The sequence below is a fragment of the Hippocampus bargibanti genome, linkage group LG07 (assembly GCF_051943395.1).
Source record: "Hippocampus bargibanti isolate YZ-2025 linkage group LG07, ASM5194339v1, whole genome shotgun sequence".
Classification (NCBI taxonomy): Eukaryota; Metazoa; Chordata; class Actinopteri; order Syngnathiformes; family Syngnathidae; genus Hippocampus; species Hippocampus bargibanti.
This window is the reverse complement of record NC_142740.1, coordinates 26,229,729-26,250,253: the sequence shown is the minus strand read 5'-3', so window position 1 is coordinate 26,250,253 and position 20,525 is coordinate 26,229,729.

The window sequence follows — 20,525 nt, the reverse complement described above, 5'->3', positions numbered from 1 at the left end:
TTACAAAGAGGCACGACACAGTTGTATTTGGGTTACTGTTTAGTAAGTTAACGGCGACGGGGAAAGAAGCTGTTTAAATGTCTACTGTATTTGGATCGGGAGCGGCTGCCTGAGGGGAGTCACTGGAAAAGGTGGTGGGCAGGGTGCGGAGGGTCCAGTAAGATTTTCCATGCCCTTGTTTCAATTCTTGCAATGTGCAAGTCCTTGAAAGTAGTTAGAGTGGTGCCAATGATTTTTTTTTTTGCCACCGTCCTAACTGTCCGTTGAAGTCGAATTCCGTCCAATTTTGTGGCGGGCCCGAACCAAACCGTGATGGAAGTCCACAGGATTGATTCGATGACAGCCGTGTAGAAATGTCACAGCACCTCCTGTGGTAGGCCATGTTTCATTTGCAGCCTCAGGAAGTACATCCTCTGTTGGGACGTTCTCAGGATAGAGTTGATTTTGGATGATTTGAACTGTTTCGTTCTGTCATATGGCCCAATAAGTAGAGATTAGCCATTTTTGCTCATAGCATTTACACGATTGCTTTTCTAATGTCAGCGCAGGAGCCTCATTTATTTTTTATGCTGCCAGACACCAGGCAGTGTCAAACTACAACATGTTCCTTTTTTTTACGTTCCATTTTCCACAGAAACACACTCGCACAGACGGACTGGCGCATGCACAAAGGTCTACATTGTTTGCCATATTTGCAACCACACAGCAAATCAACGCGGCATCTGTGTCGAAGCCGCAAACCAGCTAATAATATGCTAGCGCACCCTCGACGAAACAAAAACTTTGCACAGACAGCAAGTCCGTGGAAGCCGTTGAGAACTCGCGTGAGGAACATCGGGAAGCATTTCCTGTCCCACTTCTCCATTGTCGATCCGTCTCTGATTGACTGTCGAACTTGCTGCTGAGTGAAATAACATATGGCAAAAAATGTAGAATCTTAAATGAACCTAACTGGTCTTTTGGCGAGAAAAGAGCATTGAAAGTGTACTTCAAGGCTCAATCCTTGGCCCTCTTGATTTGGATTAGACTTTACTAGTCTCGCAGTAGAGAAATTTACATTTACAAAGCACGACGACTTCACTCGGATATCGTCAAGAGGCAACCTGGAAGTTTGACATCCATTGATGATTTCAAGGCTAGCCACGGATGGTTCGAGAACTTTAAGCGTCGTACAGGGATTTATAGTGTCATTCGTCATGGTGACGCAGTCAGTTCTGACAATAAAGATGCCAAAGCTTACAAGGAATCATTCCTCAAGATGGTGGAAGAAGAAGGCTATGTTCCTCATCAAGTGTTTAATGCTGATGAAACCCGCTTTTTTTTGGAAAAAGATGCCTCACCGGACTTTCATAACACAGGAAGAGAAGTCCGTCCCTGGGCATAAGCCTATGAAAGATAGGCTAACCCTCCTTCCGAAAGTCCTTATGGAATGTGACTCTCCTTTGAAATAGTAACTCCCTCCCTGCCACCTCCTCCCACCCTATTCCATCAAGCCATCAACGGCCATCACAAAGGTAAATCACATGACTTTATGATCAAGTACAGTTTATTTCTTTAATCATAATACTATAGCACATTTATTATCTGTAAAATAAGATATATTTTGTGTAGTTTTAAGGCTTATTTAGTATTAAATTGTTTTATGGGGACCTGGGAATGGATTATTCTCATTTGAATGGTTATCTATGGCAAATTAATGTTTCAAAGACACACTTCTCGCCGTACACACACTTTATGTGAACCAATTAAATTCGTAAGCTGAGGTATCACTGTAATTACACTGGGCAATGGCCGTTCGTGTTTTTTAAATTATACCAATTAATCACCCGATTGATTAGAAGAATACACTTTTAATGAAGTTATTTCCTCTTTGGGTCCATTTATAGCTAAAACAATTCAATTATGAATTTCAGATTCATGTAAAACATTTGACATTTTTATATTACCCTATTTTCCGGTGTATAAGACACACCCAAACGCCTTCATTTTCTTCAATGATTACCCTGCGCCTTGTACTTATATATTTGGAAAACTTTAATATACAGTGATACCTTGCCTTACAAACTTAATTGGTTCCCAGACTGAGTGTGTAAGGCGAAAAGTGTGTATCCCAAACATTAATTTCCCATAGGAAACCGTTAATATGAGACTAATCCGTTCCCAGGTCCTCATAAACCAGGGGTGTCAAAGTCATTTTTTGCCGCGGACCACATTGTAGTTATGGTTTCCTCTCGAGGGCCGTTATGAATTTGGGGAACCCATTAGAATGCTTAAATCCCTTCAAATATTACATATAGAGCACACAGCAAATTAATGAATAACTCGTTTTCAAATCTGAAGTCAAGAATAATGACTTTTATTGTGGTTGACATCCAAAAATATGAAATTTTTAGCAATCATCATGGAATTTAACAAGTTTGCTTTCGCGGGCCGAAAAAAATGATGAGGCGGGCCGGATTTGGCCCGCGGGCCTTGAGTTTGACACCTGTGTCATAAACCATAATTTTCTACTTTCTAATTTTCTAAACCTTAAAACGACACAAAATATACTTTATTTTATGTATAATAAATGTGCTATGGTATTATAATTAAAGAAATAAACTGTACTTTATCATAAAGTCGTTTTTTTTACCTTTGTGATGGTCGTTGATGGCTTGATGGAATGGAGTGGCTTGTTTCATCAGCATTAAAAGGAACGTAGCCTTCTTCTTTCTTTCTAATTTTACCTAGTTCATCATCAATTGTGTTCCGTTTAGCTGGGTTGATAGCTTTTTGCATCAACTGTACAGATGGCTTGTGCGGGTTATTTGTGTAGCGTAATTAATGGGAATTTTAACCTTGCAGTCTACGCTCTGCCTTTGAACTATCAAGGTTGAAACAAGTCCAAATTTCACTGTATATCCATTTGTCACTCTCTGTCGTCTGCCTGACTCTTTAATGTTTAAAACACCCCCCCTCACTGCTGCGTTCTTGACCAATCATGTAGCTTTAACCGACGACTGTGGGCGGGGAATAGAGGACCAAAACAAGCCGGCTGCCATTTTCTTTTAGGAGAACGGGCTCGTTCGCGAACGACACATCACTCATTGTGGCAGCTCCGTGTGTATCCCGAAAAATAGTTTGTATGCCAAGGTAAAATTTTCATAAATTTAGCGTTCGTAAACCGAAATGTTCGTAAGCCACGGGGTTCGTAAACCGAGGTATCACTGTAATCATATATTTGGGAAAACCTTTTTCATTTATTGACGGTGCGCCTTATAGCCTGGTGCGCCTTGTACAGCATATGGAAAAAAGTTTGAAAATACACCATTCATTTGGGGTGCGCCTTATACTCCAGTGCGCCGTATACACCAGCAAATATGGTACGTTGTCTTTTAGCATTGGAATAAACAAATCGGCAAAATCGATTGATTTTTTTCTCCCCCAATTTTTTGTGGTGGGGATATTTTAATATTTAATCTGTTTTTTTTTATCCAGTATTATATTGTATGCATGTGGAAAATCATCATGACATAAGAAAAAAAATGGACAGATTTTTTAGAATCGCATAATTTGGCCAATTATCAATTGAGCCATCATTAAAAAAACGTAAAGGTGATGCGAGGGGCGAGTTAAAACTGTAAATTTATATGAGTGACTTAGAGTAAGGCCTCTCACACACACACAAACACACACACATGGATGTGGTTAATATCCAGGTGGAGCGTGTGTTTCAAAGTTCTAGTTCAAGACAAAAATCTGCTTCTTGTCCCTTTTTGACCTGACACAGATGAACACACACACGCACGCACACACACAGACCGACACACTTTCGCCCCGTAGGCAGTGATATGAGAGCCAGTTGGTGTTTTTGCAGCACTTAGCAAGGCAGTATTCCCTTACCACAACAACATCCAATCACCTGCCAGATCCTGACCTCTGAACCCTGTCACACAGTCAAAAAGAGGAGTTGAGGGAGGGGGGGGTGTCTTTGAGTGGGTGGGGGGCTGTCGGGGTTGGCGAGGAGGATATGTTCCAGTGTGTGGGGTAAAAGGTGGCTTCATAACGCTGGATGCATGAAAATGAAGGCACCCAACATTTTGTAGCGTCTTTTTATCATATTTGCAGAACCTCCCCAAGGGTTTTCTTTACACTCCTCTTTGTCATCATCTTCATTTTTTTGTGATTCTGCCGCCATCTTTTTTACCTGAGCGTGCAGATGTGCTTCTTTGAAGGTGTCGGATATTTCTCTCCTCATCCGAAAAGCTTCGTCAGCGCACTAAAATTGTGTATTATACATTGTTGTACATTGTACAAGTATTATACTGAACACAGAACATGCAAGCAAAAGTCGAGCAGGTGTTGTTTACACGGATGCTGGTATGCGCGCTTGTCACTCCTCATGTTCTTGTCACAGCGCCAAGCCAGAACAAGTCAGGTGAGCTGAGCGTAGAATTTATGAACGAGGTGGTTGTTACTAGCGGCTCGCAGCCGACTACTGTCAGTATTACAGTAATTACCCGGAGGCCCGTATGCTAAAATAGAAGTTTTGAGTGATGGAGGTGACTTTGGAAAACTAAGCAAGCAAGGCGCCAGGGCACGAACGGCTCTGAAGTGTTGAGAAGGTTCTCCAAAACAAAGCCAGAAAAGTTTGTTTTGGTTCTGAAGCTCAATAGAAGGTACAGTGATACCTTGTCTTACAAACTTAATTGGTTCCCAGACAGTGTGTAAGACCAAAAATTAATTTCCCATAGGAAACCATTAAAATGAGAATAATCCGTTCCCAGGTCCCCATAAAACATAATTTTCTACTTTCTAATTTTCTAAGCCTTAAAACTACACAAAATATTATAATTAAAGAAATAAACTTTACTGTATAATAAAGTCATTTTATTTACCTTTGTGATGGTAGTTGATGGCTTGATAGCTTTTTGCATAAAGTGTCTCAAGGTTGTACATCTTGGAAGTTATGATATTGCAACAGCAACAAATGCAAGCAGACACACTAGAAACATCATTAATAGCTGGTTCCCTTGCGTGTCTTTTCATTTCAAATTGAACCGATGGCTAGTGCTGGTTATTTGTGGAGCCTGATTGATGGGAATTTTAACCTTGCAGTCTACACTCTGCCTTTGAACTATCAAAGTTGAAACGAGTCCAAATTTCACTGTTTTCTATCCATTTAGTCACTCTCACGCTCTCTGTCGTCTGCCTGTCTCTTTGATGTTTAAACCACCTCCCCTCACTGCTGCGTTCTTGACCAATCGCGTGGCTTTAACCGAAGACTGGGGGCGGGGTATAGAGGACAAAAAATGTCAGCAGCCATTTTCTTTCTTTGAGAGTGGCTTCACTCTCTGTCCGACTGTAAACCCCACCCTCACTGCTGCGTTCTTGACCAATCACGTGGCTTTAACTGACGACTGAGGGCGGGGGATAGAGGACCAAAACAAGCCGGCTGCCATTTTCTTTGAGGAGAACGAGCTCGTTCGCGAACGACACATCACTCATTGTGACATACCAAGGTTAAATTGTCACAAATTTAACGTTTCGAAAAGTTCGTAAGCCAAGGGGTTCGTAAACCGAGGTATCACTGTATTGGCTAATGTCATCTGTTTTATGTTTAATCATAAAATATCAAAACCAATCTGTTTTTCGTTTTCAATTAAAAACTCCATTCAAAAACAGTCGAATAATAACAGTAATAACAATAGACCTATATTGCGCAACATAACAAAAATATAGAGCCTTGACCTGAACCCTGCGGAACTCCATAACCTTTCATCCATGGACCTCCCCCACAGTAAGAAAACAGTCTTGTTTTCAATTAAATCCCAAAGGAGGTGATTGTGTGACCCCGACGTGCTCGCTAGACTAGAAACAAACCAGAGAAGACAACATGTCATATCTCTCGACACATGTTGCGGGAACAGCTGGAGAGAGGTTACACGGTGCACGAGAGAGCAAGAATTGATGAAAGATGGCCATAGATTCAACTCTTCAAGAAAAGTACTCTCCGACGTTCATGTCGGTGGCCCGATCTCCACCCAATATAGTATATTGGTCACACCAAAGCGCAAGAGGCACATTCTACTGCATTGCAGTATATATGAGCACCCAACCATCAGAGGAAACAGCTGCACAGAGTTCGGGTGTTTCGGAAGAGGCAAAACGGGCAAGATAACCCGGGACCTCTCAGACAGGAAGCTTAGCGAGGAGCCTCAGGAAGCTCTGGGCCTCGATGTGCAAAAAAAAAAAAAAAGTATGTGTAAAAATAAACAACACTCAGGTGCACAATCACAATGCCGTCATTTTTTTATGAGGCAGTTGAGGTGTTTTGGCTGCAAGTCCGTGCAATAAGTACAAGGCCCGACAGTTGCATGATAGCGTGTCGCGTTTTAATGTGGCATCCATCAATCAGTCAACGACAGTTCTGGATTGAGCCCCAAAGAATGAATCTCTATAAAAGCTTAAACCCGAGGCTGGAGGAGGAGGAGGAGAAATTGGCAATGTGCCTCTTTTTCTCTACAGAATAGGAAACAGCTCGAGTGTTTTTATGGTTACTCCTTCTTGCGGGACTTCAATGTGAATTCCACACAAGTGGCAACACACAGGTGACAAGAGCATGGATAGATAGATAGATAGATAGATAGATAGATAGATAGATAGATAGATAGATAGATAGATAGATAGATAGATAGATAGATAGATAGATAGATAGATAGATAGATAGATAGATAGATAGATAGATAGATAGATAGATAGATAGATAGATAGATAGATAGATAGATAGATAGATAGATAGATAGATAGATAGATAGATACAGTAGCTAGCTAGCGACCTGGATAGCTAGCTAGCTAGTGACCTGGATAGCTAGCTTGCTAGCTACCTGGATAGATAGCTCACTACCTGGGTAGCTAGCTAGCTACCTGGATAGATAGCTCACTACCTGGATAGCTAGCTAGCTTCATGGATAGCTAGCTGGATAGATCGCTAGATAGCTAGATAGCGAGATGGATGGATAGCTACCTGGCTAGATAGCTAGCTAGGGACCTGGATAGCTAGCTAGTTGGATAGATCGCGAGATAGCTATATAGCGAAATTGATGGATAGATGGATAGCTAGATAGATAAGAAACACTTAGTCCATTGTCAAAAAGTGGTCTTCGTTGATCGGCTTATTGTCGACCTAACTTCCACCTATCTTGCAACCGTTCACCATATACCCAAATACCCCCAACTTGCTTTCCTAACTCCTTATCACCTACTCACCTATCCCCAACCTCCTACCTAACTACCTACAAACTGTATCTACCCACAGTAACTACTCACTTTCCTTCATTATGACCTCTGATACTTAGCTACCAATTTACAACCAACCACCCAGGAACTTATCTACATTCTGATTAATAACTTTCATACCAATCTACTCACAACTGACCTAAATACCAACCTATGAACCATCAAACTCGTTCCCATCTACCCACCTACCCTCCTGCCTACTTATTACCTACCTACCACCAACCCACACTGTGGTTAGCGCGTCGACCTCATAGTGCAGAGGTCTTGTGTTCAATCGCCACTGTGTGGCTTTTTTCCGGGTACTCCGGTTTACTCCCACATTCCACAAACATGCATGGCAGGCTGAAAATTGTCCCGAGGTGTGACCTTCAAGGGTTGATGGTCTCTGTGCGCCCTGCGATTGGCTGGAAACTGGTTCAGGGTGTCCTCCGCTGATTGCCTGAAGACAGCTGGGATAGTCTCCAGCAGCCCATTTGACCGATTTGAGGATAAAGTGGATCGGAAAATGAATGAATTATCATTCATAACACCTATTTTATTATTTAATACGGACGACTAACTCTCCTACATTCCTTGACATCTACCAACATACAAATCAATGTGTCACCTCCCAATATGTTGAGCTTCTAACCTACTTACCAACCTACCAAACTACCTACTTAGGTGCTGTGTAGCTACTGTAGCTATCTAATTATCACCAGCCCGCACAACACAATCGGTCCATTTCCAGCAGAGTCAGTCCTCTCAATTCGGGCACACGTTAAGCCCAAAAGGTCAACGTCCTGGCAGGAGAGCGTCTCCCAAACGCGGCACGCAGACGGCAAATGCCACTGCGACGGTCTATTGTCAAAACAGGTTGTCCGCCTGGGTAGCAACGCATTCCTGACACCATTGCAACATCTTCATGTGACCCTCTGCGTTAAGTCCATAAATTCTGATTTTTTGGGACGCCAGCAATTGTCGCTGCTACAAATCCATACAAACAAGGAGCTCACGCGTGTGCTCGAGACAGCAAAACTAAGACTGAAAAACTACTTGGCAACTGAAATAAATGAATAAATAAATGAATAAATAAATCAATAAACGGGCAAATAAATACCCCAAAAAAATAAACAAATAAATACATAAATGAATAAATACTTAAATAAATACATTAACACACAAATAAATGCCCTAATAAACAAATAATAAATAAGTAAATAAACGGGCAAATAAATGCCCAAATAAATAAATAAATAAATAAATAAATAATGGGCAAATAAATGCCCTAATAAATACATAAATACATAAATACATAAACACAAATAAATAAATGCATACATGCATACATGCATAAATACATAAATACATAAATAAATAAGTAATGGGCAAATAAATTCCTTCATAAATAAATAAGTACATAAATAATTAATAAATAAACACACAAATCAATGCCCTATTAAATACATAAATAAATAAACTCATGAACAAAAAAGAGGAAATTCCTTTTTTAAAAAGTATGAATAAAAACGCGGAATACAATACAATACAATACAATAGAATACAATACAATACAATCAGAATCTGAATCTGAATCTGAATCTGAATCCTCTTTATTGGCCAAGTACAGTGATACCTCGGTTTACCAACCCCGTGTCTTACGAACTTTTCGGTTTAATTTCTGAAATTTTTACCTTGGCATACGAACTATTTTTCGGGATACACACGGAGCGCTACAATGAGTGATGTGTCGTTCGCGAACGATCCCGTTCTCCTAACAAGAAAATGGAAGCCGACTTGTTTTTGTCCTCTATTCCCTGCCCCCAGTCTCTTGTACAGTACAGTTTATTTCTTTAATTATAATACCATAGCACATTTATTATACATAAAATAAGGTATATTGTGTGTAGTCTTAAGGCTTATTTAGTTGAAAATTATGTTTTATCGGGACCTGGGAACGAATTATTCTCATTTTAATGCTTTCCTATGGGAAATTAGTGTTTGGAATAGACACTTTTCACCTTACACTTTCTGGGAACCAATTAAGTTCGTAAGGCAAGGTATCACTGTATAAGAAAAGCTCATTTACATTCATTTTGCAATTGAATCATGACTCTTTATTCAATATCAAGTACGTACGAAGAAAATCACACCGCTTTTACCGCCGCCACGGCCCGCGACTGCAACGAATACAAAATGGCCACATGTACTCCTAATAATAAATAAGCCGGCTTTCACATGCAATACAAATCAGGGCGAGGTGCGAGGGTTGAACGAGGCCCAGCTGTGTTATCATTAGTGTCCGAACGCTGACCGTCAAAAAGCGGGCAAAGTGACACACGTATATGCACAATGGCTAATTACTGCCAGTTAGCCCGCTCATTTACGGCTATTACCACCAAAACGACTTCCTGCGCTGCCCGGTGGGATACACGTCAAGATGAAAATACCTTTTCTTTTTTTTTTTTTTTTCGAGCACAATTTAGCATTTTAAGTCAGCGTCCAAATGGGTGGACTTTATTGGCGACACCTGCGGCATTTGACAGTTGAGGTGTTTATTAGCGACGGCGGGCGGCGAAGGCTCATGTATAAAAGGAGCCATTTAAATACGATGAATAATTTAGAGCCCCGTGTTGTTTCAGCAGAACATCGAGGAGTTTATTATTTGACCAACTTTTTTTTAATTTTACAACACTTAAATATGAGCACTGGAAACTCAAGTTATGGCTCGGAGATCTGGAGTTAAGATGATGTTTTTGGTGTGCGGGAGGATTTTTTTTTCGAGGTACGGTGGATATAAAAAGTGTACACGCCTTTACCAACAGGGCCTTGGGCGAGGAAGAAGTAATTATGCAAAGTTTCAGGGGTTTTTATTTTTTATTTTTTCGCAACATGTTAAATAGTGTTGATAAATCGTCATACTTTTTTTACTTTTTCTTTCATTATTATTAAATATATTATTTGTAGCTTCATAAGGTCTTTTTTTGCTAATGGTCTTTTTTTAACCCTTAATTTAACTTATATACACATTGTAACATGTGACAGAAAAAAGGGGGAACAATTTTGTTTTTCTTTACAAATATTAAAGGGAAAAGTATTGTGAAAGTGTCACATTTTCGATTTTTAAATACATAAATATCTTGATTGCTTTAAATGTGAAAGCATCCATAGAAAAGCCATTTTTTAAATAATTTACTAATTTACTTATATTATTCAATTGTATTTTATTTATTGCATTGTATTTGTGATTATATTTTATTTATTATAGTACCTAGGCTTGTCTGTGACTGTAAAGTGTCCTTGAGAGCTTTGAAAGGCGCTTAAAATGTAATGTATTATTATTTATTTATTTATTTGTTTACTTACAATACAATATATCCTAATTTATATCGCACTTTCACATTAGCTGCAGCTGTAACAAAGCGCTTCACATAATAGTAAACACAACAGGAACATAAAAACACGGACACTTCTGCAATCTTAACGACTTTCCCCATGTACTCTATGATGTTTGAGTACAAGTCAAACGTATTTATTTATTAATCTATTTATTTATTCATTCATTCATTTATTCGTCATTTATTTATTTATTTAAATTTTTTGCTTATTTATTTATTTTATTGTTATTAATTAATTAATTAATTTATTTATTTACATTTGTTAACCTATCTATCTATCTATCTATCTATCTATCTATCTATCTATCTATCTATCTATCTATCTATCAATTTAGTTATTTATTTAGTTATTATTCATTCATTCATTCATTTATTCGTCATTTATTTATTTATTTAGATTGTTTTTCTTATTTATTTATTTTATTTTCATTTATTTATTTCTTTATTTATTTATATTTGTTAACCTATCTATCTATCTATCTATCTATCTATCTATCTATCTATCTATCTATCTATCTATCTATCTATCTATCTATCTATCTATCTATCTATTTATTGGGTATTTATTTATTTAGCTTTGTTAACTTATTTCCCTATTTATGTATTGGTCATGTATTATTTTTTTTTTTATTTGTTCATATATCTATTTATGTATTTATTTTATTTATTTATTTATTGTATATGTATTAATTACTTTATTTGTCCATTTATCTATTTATTTCTTTATTTTTTTTTTTTTAACTGGCTAAATAATTATTGATTGGAATTGGCATGGTGCTAAAAAAGAAAAATCAACATCAACTGAGGCCCAATTTTATACCGCTTTTCAAAATAAGGCGCTATTTTTTTCTGATTAAAAACAGATGACTAAATAATTTGGGTTTTATGGGGTGGGGTGGGGTCTGGAACGGCTTAATGGCATTTCAATTTATTACACTGGGGAATGTTTTTTTTTTGGAATTGCGACTAAATTAAGTTTACGAGGTTGGTCATGCAACAAATTAAAATCATAAGTCAAAGCACCATGGTATGTTTAGGTTTACGTTCAGGTTAGTTTTTTTTCCCCCTTCAACCAAGCCGCTTGCGAGCTAAGGTGTCGTCAAAGCGTTGCTCAAGGACGCCCCCGTCTATAGGCTCCGGTCCGGATCTAACGTGATCTACAGGGTGGGCCGCCTCATCACATTGTTTGGTCTCGGCCGAGGGTCCCGCTGGGAAGCGCACATCCACTCAGCAAGCTTACGTACAAACATGTCGGGACCCTCCACGGCCAAACTGCCAAAACACACACAGTCATCTCACGGCCTGCTCTGGGTTTTGTCAAACGCGCACGTGAGGCACGCACACACACATACACGGGTATATATACACGCAAGGGGTTATACAAATACACACAAATACTCGCAAAGCAGCTAATGTATATGTGCACGTAAGAGATTGTGATAAGAGCTGGAGCCATTCAACTTAACCCGTACATTCAATCATTTGCTTTGTGTGTGCGTGTGTGAGTTTCGACTGAGACTTTTTTTTCCTTCTTCCTCTCGGGCAAACCAGTCCGACAGCACAAATTATCTCCACGAGAAGAGAAGAGATTTGTGAAAATAACTTTCTCACTGCCACATCGTCCCCAGAATGATTGGTCCAGAGGGCAGAGGAAGAAAAATAAGCTAGCTAGACTTGAAAGCGAAGCTAACCGTGACTGGCTACCCTACTTTTGGAACACAAACGTGACTTGGAAACTCCAATTGTGACTTTAAAGGACAACCAACGTCACTTTTTTGTTTCTTAACTGACATCAAAAAAACGTTTTATAGCATCTAAAATACCCAAAACACGCAGTATGATATTTTAAGTCAAATGCAAAACACCAATAAAAATGACTTTGAGTGTCTAAAAAGTACTTCAATTTGAAACCGGAAGTGGCCAGTTTCAGAAGGCCCCGCCCCCATATTCGTGGTGTCACCCCAAGACGTCTTGCCTTGCTGGAGAGTCAAAACAATGGCTTCAGATTCGGAGAATATGCTTTCTTGTTACTCATCCAGTTATGAATATGATTCAAATAGTTCTGAAGGGGAAAGCATACATGTTTGCAATCGATGAAAGAATTTATTCCGTGCCATTTTGAGGCTATAGGGGGGGGGGGATGTAGCACTAAAAAAGAGCCAGAAAATGACGACAAACCTCCATGTAAGGAATTAATTAGCTCGTTTCCACAGGCTGATTAATTCCTTACACGGAGCTTTGTCACCCTCTTCTACCTCTTTTTGGTGCAACTCTTTTTCAGACCAAACAAGTACAGCAAAATGCATTGACGTGATGGAAGGACTGCTACAATGTGTCCTTTTTTCGGTCAGGGGCGTTCCTTTAGTGACGTCACGTACGGACTCGTCACCAACTCAAAAACAAGACTTCCTGAATATTCAGCGCGAGTCTTAAAACGTAAAATATAGCTATATGCGGTGGAATCTTTGTAAAATACGCTCGGTAGAAGTCATTTGAAGCCATTTTACAAATTATGGACACAACTTGTCCGGAGACGTCGGTTGTCCTTTAAAGTCTCATATAAAATCATAATGAAACCTCTAGAATTACTTAACAGCCCTTATTATCATGGCTCAAAACAACCCTGTGGATTGTTCTAGAATGTCATTCTTTGAATTACAACAGCCCTCCTTCGACTGTTACTCAACGTGTGGAACAAGGCGTGGCCCGGACTTTGTGCGGATGCCAAGCGGAGATTGTTGCGCGGATTTGACAGATTAAGGCAGCAAAGTGTCTGTGGTTACCGCTCGAGTTCAAAAGATGTGTGTATTCCAGGTCCGTTATGTTCTTGACGTTATAAAGGAACCGCATCAGTCGGTCCGCTGTATCTTCTTGGCAACAGGCCTTATATTTTTAGCCGAATTTCGTTTGTAAGAATAACTCAAAACCATGCTTTCAAAGCCTCACTTGAAAATGTAATTGGAAGCACGAAGCCAGACTCCTGAAAATGAGCAGACACCCTAACCCTGACGCAATACCCTAGGTGTCAAAGTCAAGGCACGGGGGCTGAATCTGGCCCGCCACATCATTTTATTCGGCCCATGAAAGAAAAACAAAATTCCACGATGCTTGCAAAAGTCCAAACCAAAATTTCAAATTGTGAATTGAATAAACAAATAAGTAAACAAATAAAATGAACACACAAAGAAACACACAACTAAACAAACAAACAAAAAAATAAATGAATATTTAAACAAATAAATAAATATAATAATAATAATAATAATAATAATAATAATAATAATAATAGTAATAATAATACATTTCATTTCTAAGCGCCTTTCAAAACTCTCAAGGTCACTTTACCGTCACAGCATACGTTTTTCTGTGGGTGAGCAGTGGCGGCCACATATGCCAGGGTTCACTCAACCTGGAATCACTCAAATAGATAGAAAGTTAGCTAGCTAGCCAATAGATAACTAATACATAGCCAGCTCGTTAGTTAGATAGCTACTGGATAGCAAATAGATCGCTAGCTAGGAAACCACCTAGATACCTAGCTAGGTAGCCAGTTAGACAGATAGCTTAATAATAATAATAATAATAATAATACATTTCATTTTTAAGCGCTTTTCAAAACCCTCATGGTCACTTTACAGTCACACATACGCATACCGTAAAGCTTATGTTAGATAAATGCACTTTCAAACACTGATAAAAGCGTATATTCATAAAAAGATTACAATTGCAGTAGACACTTGAAGTTCATCCACTAGCAGAAGACAAAGAGTGCATCTAGGAATTAACTAGCTGGCTATCTAGCTGTCTACCTAGATAGCTCTCTATTTGCTATCTAGCTATCTATTTCCTATCTATTAGCTGTCTAGTTAGCTAGCTAGCTATCTATTAGTTTTTTATTTGCTAGCTAACTTGATCTATTTGAGTTATTCCCGGTTGAACGGGGTCACCGTTGCTGGCTACCTATCTAGCTATCAGTTAGCCGTCTAACTAGCTAGCTAGCGATCTATTAGTTATATATTAGCTAGCTAGGTAACTTGATCTATTTGAGTTATTCCGGGTTGAGTGAATGCTGGCGCGTGTGGCTGCCGCTGCTCACCCACAGAAAGACTGATCCTGTGACTGTAAATCAGAATCAGAAAACCTTTATTCGTCCCAGAATGGAGAAATTTGCAGTCCACAGCAGCAATTAAAGTTAAATTAAATTAATTAAAGTGACCTTGAGAGTTTTGAAAGGCGCTTGTAAATGAAATGTATTATTATTATTAGCTGTCTAGCTAGCTTGCTCGCTATCTAGCTGTCTATCTTGCTGCTATCTATTAGCTATCTATTAGCTGTGCATTAGCTAGCTAGCTAGAGTAGATTTCTATCTATTTGAGTTATTCCGGGTTGAGTGAATGCTGGCGCGTGTGGCTGCCGCTGCTCACCCACAGAAAAACGTACCCTATGACTGTAAAGTTTTGAAAGGCGCTTATAAATGAAATGTATTATTATTATTATTATTATTATTATTATCTTGAGGAGAGATTGAGAGAGATAAGGAGGGAGTCATGAATGAGGAGCAGGAGGACATGATGAGCCAGTAAAATAAAAAGAAAGAATAAAACCGCAAGTGGAACTTTTCCAAAATAGCAGATGCTGGAATGTTGGCGTAAGGTGCCACATGAGGTTGGGAAGTATTTGTTAGTGCATTGCCACGGCAACAAGACAATCCAAGCCTTTCTCGATCCCAGTCAGAACAATAAGAGTGTGCGCGGCTTCAGGATATGATTGGAATGTGGACAATTAAAAAGGCCTGCGCGGAAAAACAAACAAACATGTACCCACGTGCACACACACAGACACACACATACACTGCACTTATTATCCTATTGAGTTTATTAGTTAGTTTGAAACCTTAACCCACACTTGGATTGGATTAGCCTTTACTAGTCTCACAGTGAATACATTTACATTTCACCGCAGCAAAGTGATGAAAGTAAGAGGAAAGGAAAGGAAGAAGTAGAAAAACAAAATACAGGAGCGGTTGTAAAGGCAGCCACTCTCGCGGTGCCATCTTGAAGTCAAAAGAACAAAAAAAAAACGTAAACAAATAATGTGACTACTGTCCAGACGTGGCGGTGCCAGACTCTGCTATGATTGGTCCCTGCTCTCAGGTTGGGGGGGAACGGAGGACTACTCCCTGCACTGATTACTTCTATTGTCCTGCCTGAGTTTGAGGTCTACGACTGGCCTGATTGCCCCATTTGCGCTGGTATCACCTCATCAGCATAACTAAGCCTACGTTGCCTAAGAAGTCTGTTGTACGAATGATTTTGCTGTTTTATGAAAATAGCTTATTTTACTCCCCTTTCAAACCCTCTATTTTCTTGCGCTAAGATTTTAACCTCTTTGTCGTCAAATAATGTGACAGATGGCTTGTGCGGGTTATTTGTGGAGCCTGATTGATGGGATATTTTAACCTTGCAGTCTACACTTTGCCTTTGAACTATCAATAAAGTTGAAACGAGTCCAAATTTCACTGTTTTCTATCGATTTTCTCACCTTTTGTTTTTTTGTTTTTTTCACTTTTGTTTTTCTGTTTCAAGCTCTGTCATCTCCCTGTGTGTGTGTGTGTGTGTGTGTGTGTGTGTGTGTGTGTGTGTGTGTGTGTGTGTGTGTGTGTGTGTGTGTGTGTGTGTGTGTGTGTGTGTGTGTGTGCGTGTGTGTGTGTGTGTGCGTGCGTGTGTGTGTGTGTGTGTGTGTGTGATTCTGTTTCTGTAACGCCCCCTTCCCCCGCACCCTCCTCTACCACGGATCTTGACCAATCACATGCGGCTTTAACCGAAGACTGGGGGCGGGGAATAGAGGGCAAAAAAAGCCGGCTGCCATTTCAGGGGCTCCAAGAACTGGCTCGTTCGCGAACGACACATCACTCATTGTGGCGCTCCGTGTGTTTCCCAAAAAATAGTATGTATGCCAAGATTATATTCTTGCGAATTTAACGTTCGTAAACCTAGAAGTTCGTTAAAGTGTTCGTAAGCCGAGGTATCACTGTATAAGGAAGCGGAGTGGAGTCTCGTGGTGCATTCAGGTGAGCTCAGTTTGGTCGAGAACCCATTTGCGGTTGTAAACCGAGGCATCCAAAACAAAGAATACAATTTTTGTTTGAAAACTAAATTGGTTCGAGAACTGAGGTTTGACTGTACTATTTTGTGACTTAGCAGCACCGCTTGCTTGTCAACACGAGAACGAACGCCAAACTCGGCGAGGTTGCAACATTGCTGGGCGAGCAATTAAACAAATTTCCGGTAATTAATGTAAGGAGGGGCGGTTGGGTTGGGGGGTTTGACAGAAATTTGTCATCCATCCATTCTTGTTTGCGCTCCAGGATTTCGCAATTGAAACGCTTCACAACGTCATCTGTCTCCGAGGCGTCCTTGTGACGGTCACATTGACGAGCGGCATGAAAGCAGGTGAAAAAGATCGTAAATCAGTTTTTTTTTCTCCTTGTGAGGGCGGGGGGTGGGGGTGGGGATTGTGACGTGCGTCTCCTGACTTTGTCTTCATCCGATGACGCGCTTCAGACAAACAAGGGGTTGAAGTCAAGGTTACAGTTTGATATTAGGGTACTAAGTCAATTCCGGGTTTCAAGGTATGATTTTGAAATTAGGATTTGATATGAAGCTATCAGTTTGTGTTCGTGGGGTAAGGAGTTTGTAGTTTGAAGTAGGTGATAGGGTTTCAAAGTAAGGTCTTAAAGGACAAACGACGCCACCGGACAAGTTGTGTCCGTAATTTGTAAAATCACTTCAAATGACTTCTACTGAGCGTATTTTACAAAGATTCCATCGCATATACAGTAAAGTCTCGTTATATCGATATCGGATATATCGATAGTCCCGGTTATATCGATACTATTTCTATGCACGCGCGGAGAAAATTACATGCAAACAGGGTCTGATATATCGATAGTCCCGGTTATATCGATATTTTTTCAGACTCCCTTGAATATCGATATAACGAGACTTTACTGTAGCTATATTTTACCTTTTAAGACTCACGCTGAATATTCAGGGAGTCTTGTTTTCGAGTTGGTGACGATTCCAGACGTGACGTCACTGAAGGAACGCCCCTGACCGAGAAAGCGACACACAATGCATTTTGGGGTACTTTGTTTGGTCTGAAAACATCGTGTTGATGGCGAAATTAGAAGGGAAACACATAAATAACGCGATGGTGAATTGTTGTGTGTCGCACCAAGACTACTATTTGATAGTAGTTGACACAAATTCCCAGCAACAAATCAGCCCATTTCCAACGGAGCTTGGGCGCCATCTTGTGCATTTTCTGGGAGCTACATTAGAGTCCAGACGCCCCAAAATGAGATGGAAGGACTTCTTTAATCGATTGCAAACATTCATGCTTTCCTCTTCAGAACTATTTGAATCATATTCATAACTGGATGAGTAACAAGAAAGCATCTTTTCCGAATCTGAAGCCATTGTTTTGATTCTGGAGCAAGGCAGTGTGTGACAAACGGTGACGTCACGAACAAGGGGGCGGGGCCTTCTGAAACACACCATTTCCGGCGTCATTTTGAAGTAGTTTTGGGACAAATTTAAGTCATTTTTATTGGTGTTTTGCATTTGACTAAAAATATCAGCCTGCATGTTTTGGGTATTTTAGATGCTATAAAACGTTTTTCTGATGTCAGTTAGGAAACAAAAAAATGGTGTCGGTTGTCCTTTAAGTCAAGCGTTTCAAATGTTGGCTTTTCGGTCAGATTTATAACATAAATAGTAATAAATTTAATTTCTAAGCACCTTTCAAAACTCTCAAGGACACTATACAGTTACGGGATAAGAACTTTTTTTTGTTTGTTTTTTTGTGTGGGTGAGCAGCGGCAGCCATTCGCGCCAGCGTTCACTCTACCTGAAAGTAAAACAGCAGCAAAGTTATGAGAGAACCAGGAACGGAAAGAAAGAAGTAGAACATTTTGTTTTTCTACTTCTTCCTTTCCTTTCCTCTTACCTTCATCGCTTTGCTGCTATGAAATGTAAATTTCTCCACCGCGAGACTAATAAAGGCTAATCCAATACATTAAATCCAAGAAAGGTTGATTTTAAAGCAACAACGAGCTTCACTTATTGACTCAGGTGGAATTACAATCCATATTCTGATACCGTACTTATGCTTGTGTCCGTTTCAGACTTGGAACAACCACATCCTCTTCTTCACTTTCCTCACTTGGTTCTATGCTCCTCACCCTCCTCTTCCTCCCCTTTCTCCAACTTGGCTTTGACTTCTTGATTGCCTCTGAAAGGCCCGGCTGGAATAACCAGCAAGTCCAAACACATGCTGACAGGCTGCCAGCCACACTTCCCCCCCCCCCCCCCCCCCAGCACACGAACAACAACACAAACATACACGTATACCCCCCCCCCCAAACACCCCCACACCTTCCTACCGCCCCCAACAAAGTGTGTCGGGGTGTGTGTGTGTGGGGGGGGGTCCCCTAGCTTTGCAGAGGTAAATGGAGTGGAACAGGTTACCATTGGTACCATACAGTGTCCCACCTGTACAAACATGGAGCTTGGATACACACATATACACGCACACACACACACACACACACACACACACACAAAGCCTCCATCTGGACCGAGGCACGGTTGGGTTTTAATAGCTATCGATCATCCTCCCTGGTGACACACTCACACTCGCCGCCCTGTTACTGCCAGCTGAGGTCTCACATGGACCCCCCCCCCCCCTACTTGCATACACACACACACACACACACACACACACACACACACACACACATGTGTGTGTCAATGTGTGTGCGTGGCTGACTGCCTTTGGTTGTTTTTTTTTTGTTTCATTTCCATAATCAGGTCCAGATGCACTCTGACAGATTAAATGACACTGCGACAACAAATAAATGAAAAACATCTTACTCCTCCCCCATGAGAAAAGCGGGTTTGGGTTACCTTTAATAATTACGATAATAATCGTAAAAGACGTGAGCGCTGATGAACAGGAAATAGGGCACGCACCGATAACAATTTTCTTCTGTTGGAGTACAAATTGAAGGCCTTAGATTGGAAGAGACTACGATACTAGGTAAAATTGGTTAGAAACCATTCTTTAAAGATAGCAACAAAACAAATGTATACCTCAACTTCGATCCTTAATAATAATAATAATAATAATAATAATAATACATTTGATTTGTAAGCGCCTTCCAAAACTCTCAAGTACACTCTACAGTCACATGAGCAGTTTTTTTCTGTGGGTGAGCAGCGGCAGCCACACGCGCCAGCGTTCACTCAACCCGGAAGTAACTCAAATAGATAGAAAGGTCCAATATAAATATATATAATTAATATAAATATAACTATAACTATAATAATTATAAAAATAATACTGTTAAAAATTATATATATATATATATATATATTATATTTTTTTATTAATATAAAAATACAACTATAATAATTCTAAAAGAAATATTCTAAAAATAATATTATAATAATTAATATAAATTAATAATTAGTCTAATTAATATTAATATAACTGATAATTCTAAAAACAATATTATTATACTTAATATAAATTAATAATTTATGTAATTAATATTAATATAATAATAATACTTTTCATTTATAAGCGCCTTTCAAAACTCTCAAGGACTCTTTACAGTCACAGGATATTATTTCTGCGAGTGAGCAGCAGCAGCCACACGCGCCAGCGTTCAATATAACAATAATAATTATAAAAAATAATATTAAAAAAAATATTACAGTAAAGTCTCGTTATATCGATATCGGATATATCGATAGTCCCGGTTATATCGATATTTTTTCGGACTCCCTTGAATATCGATAACGA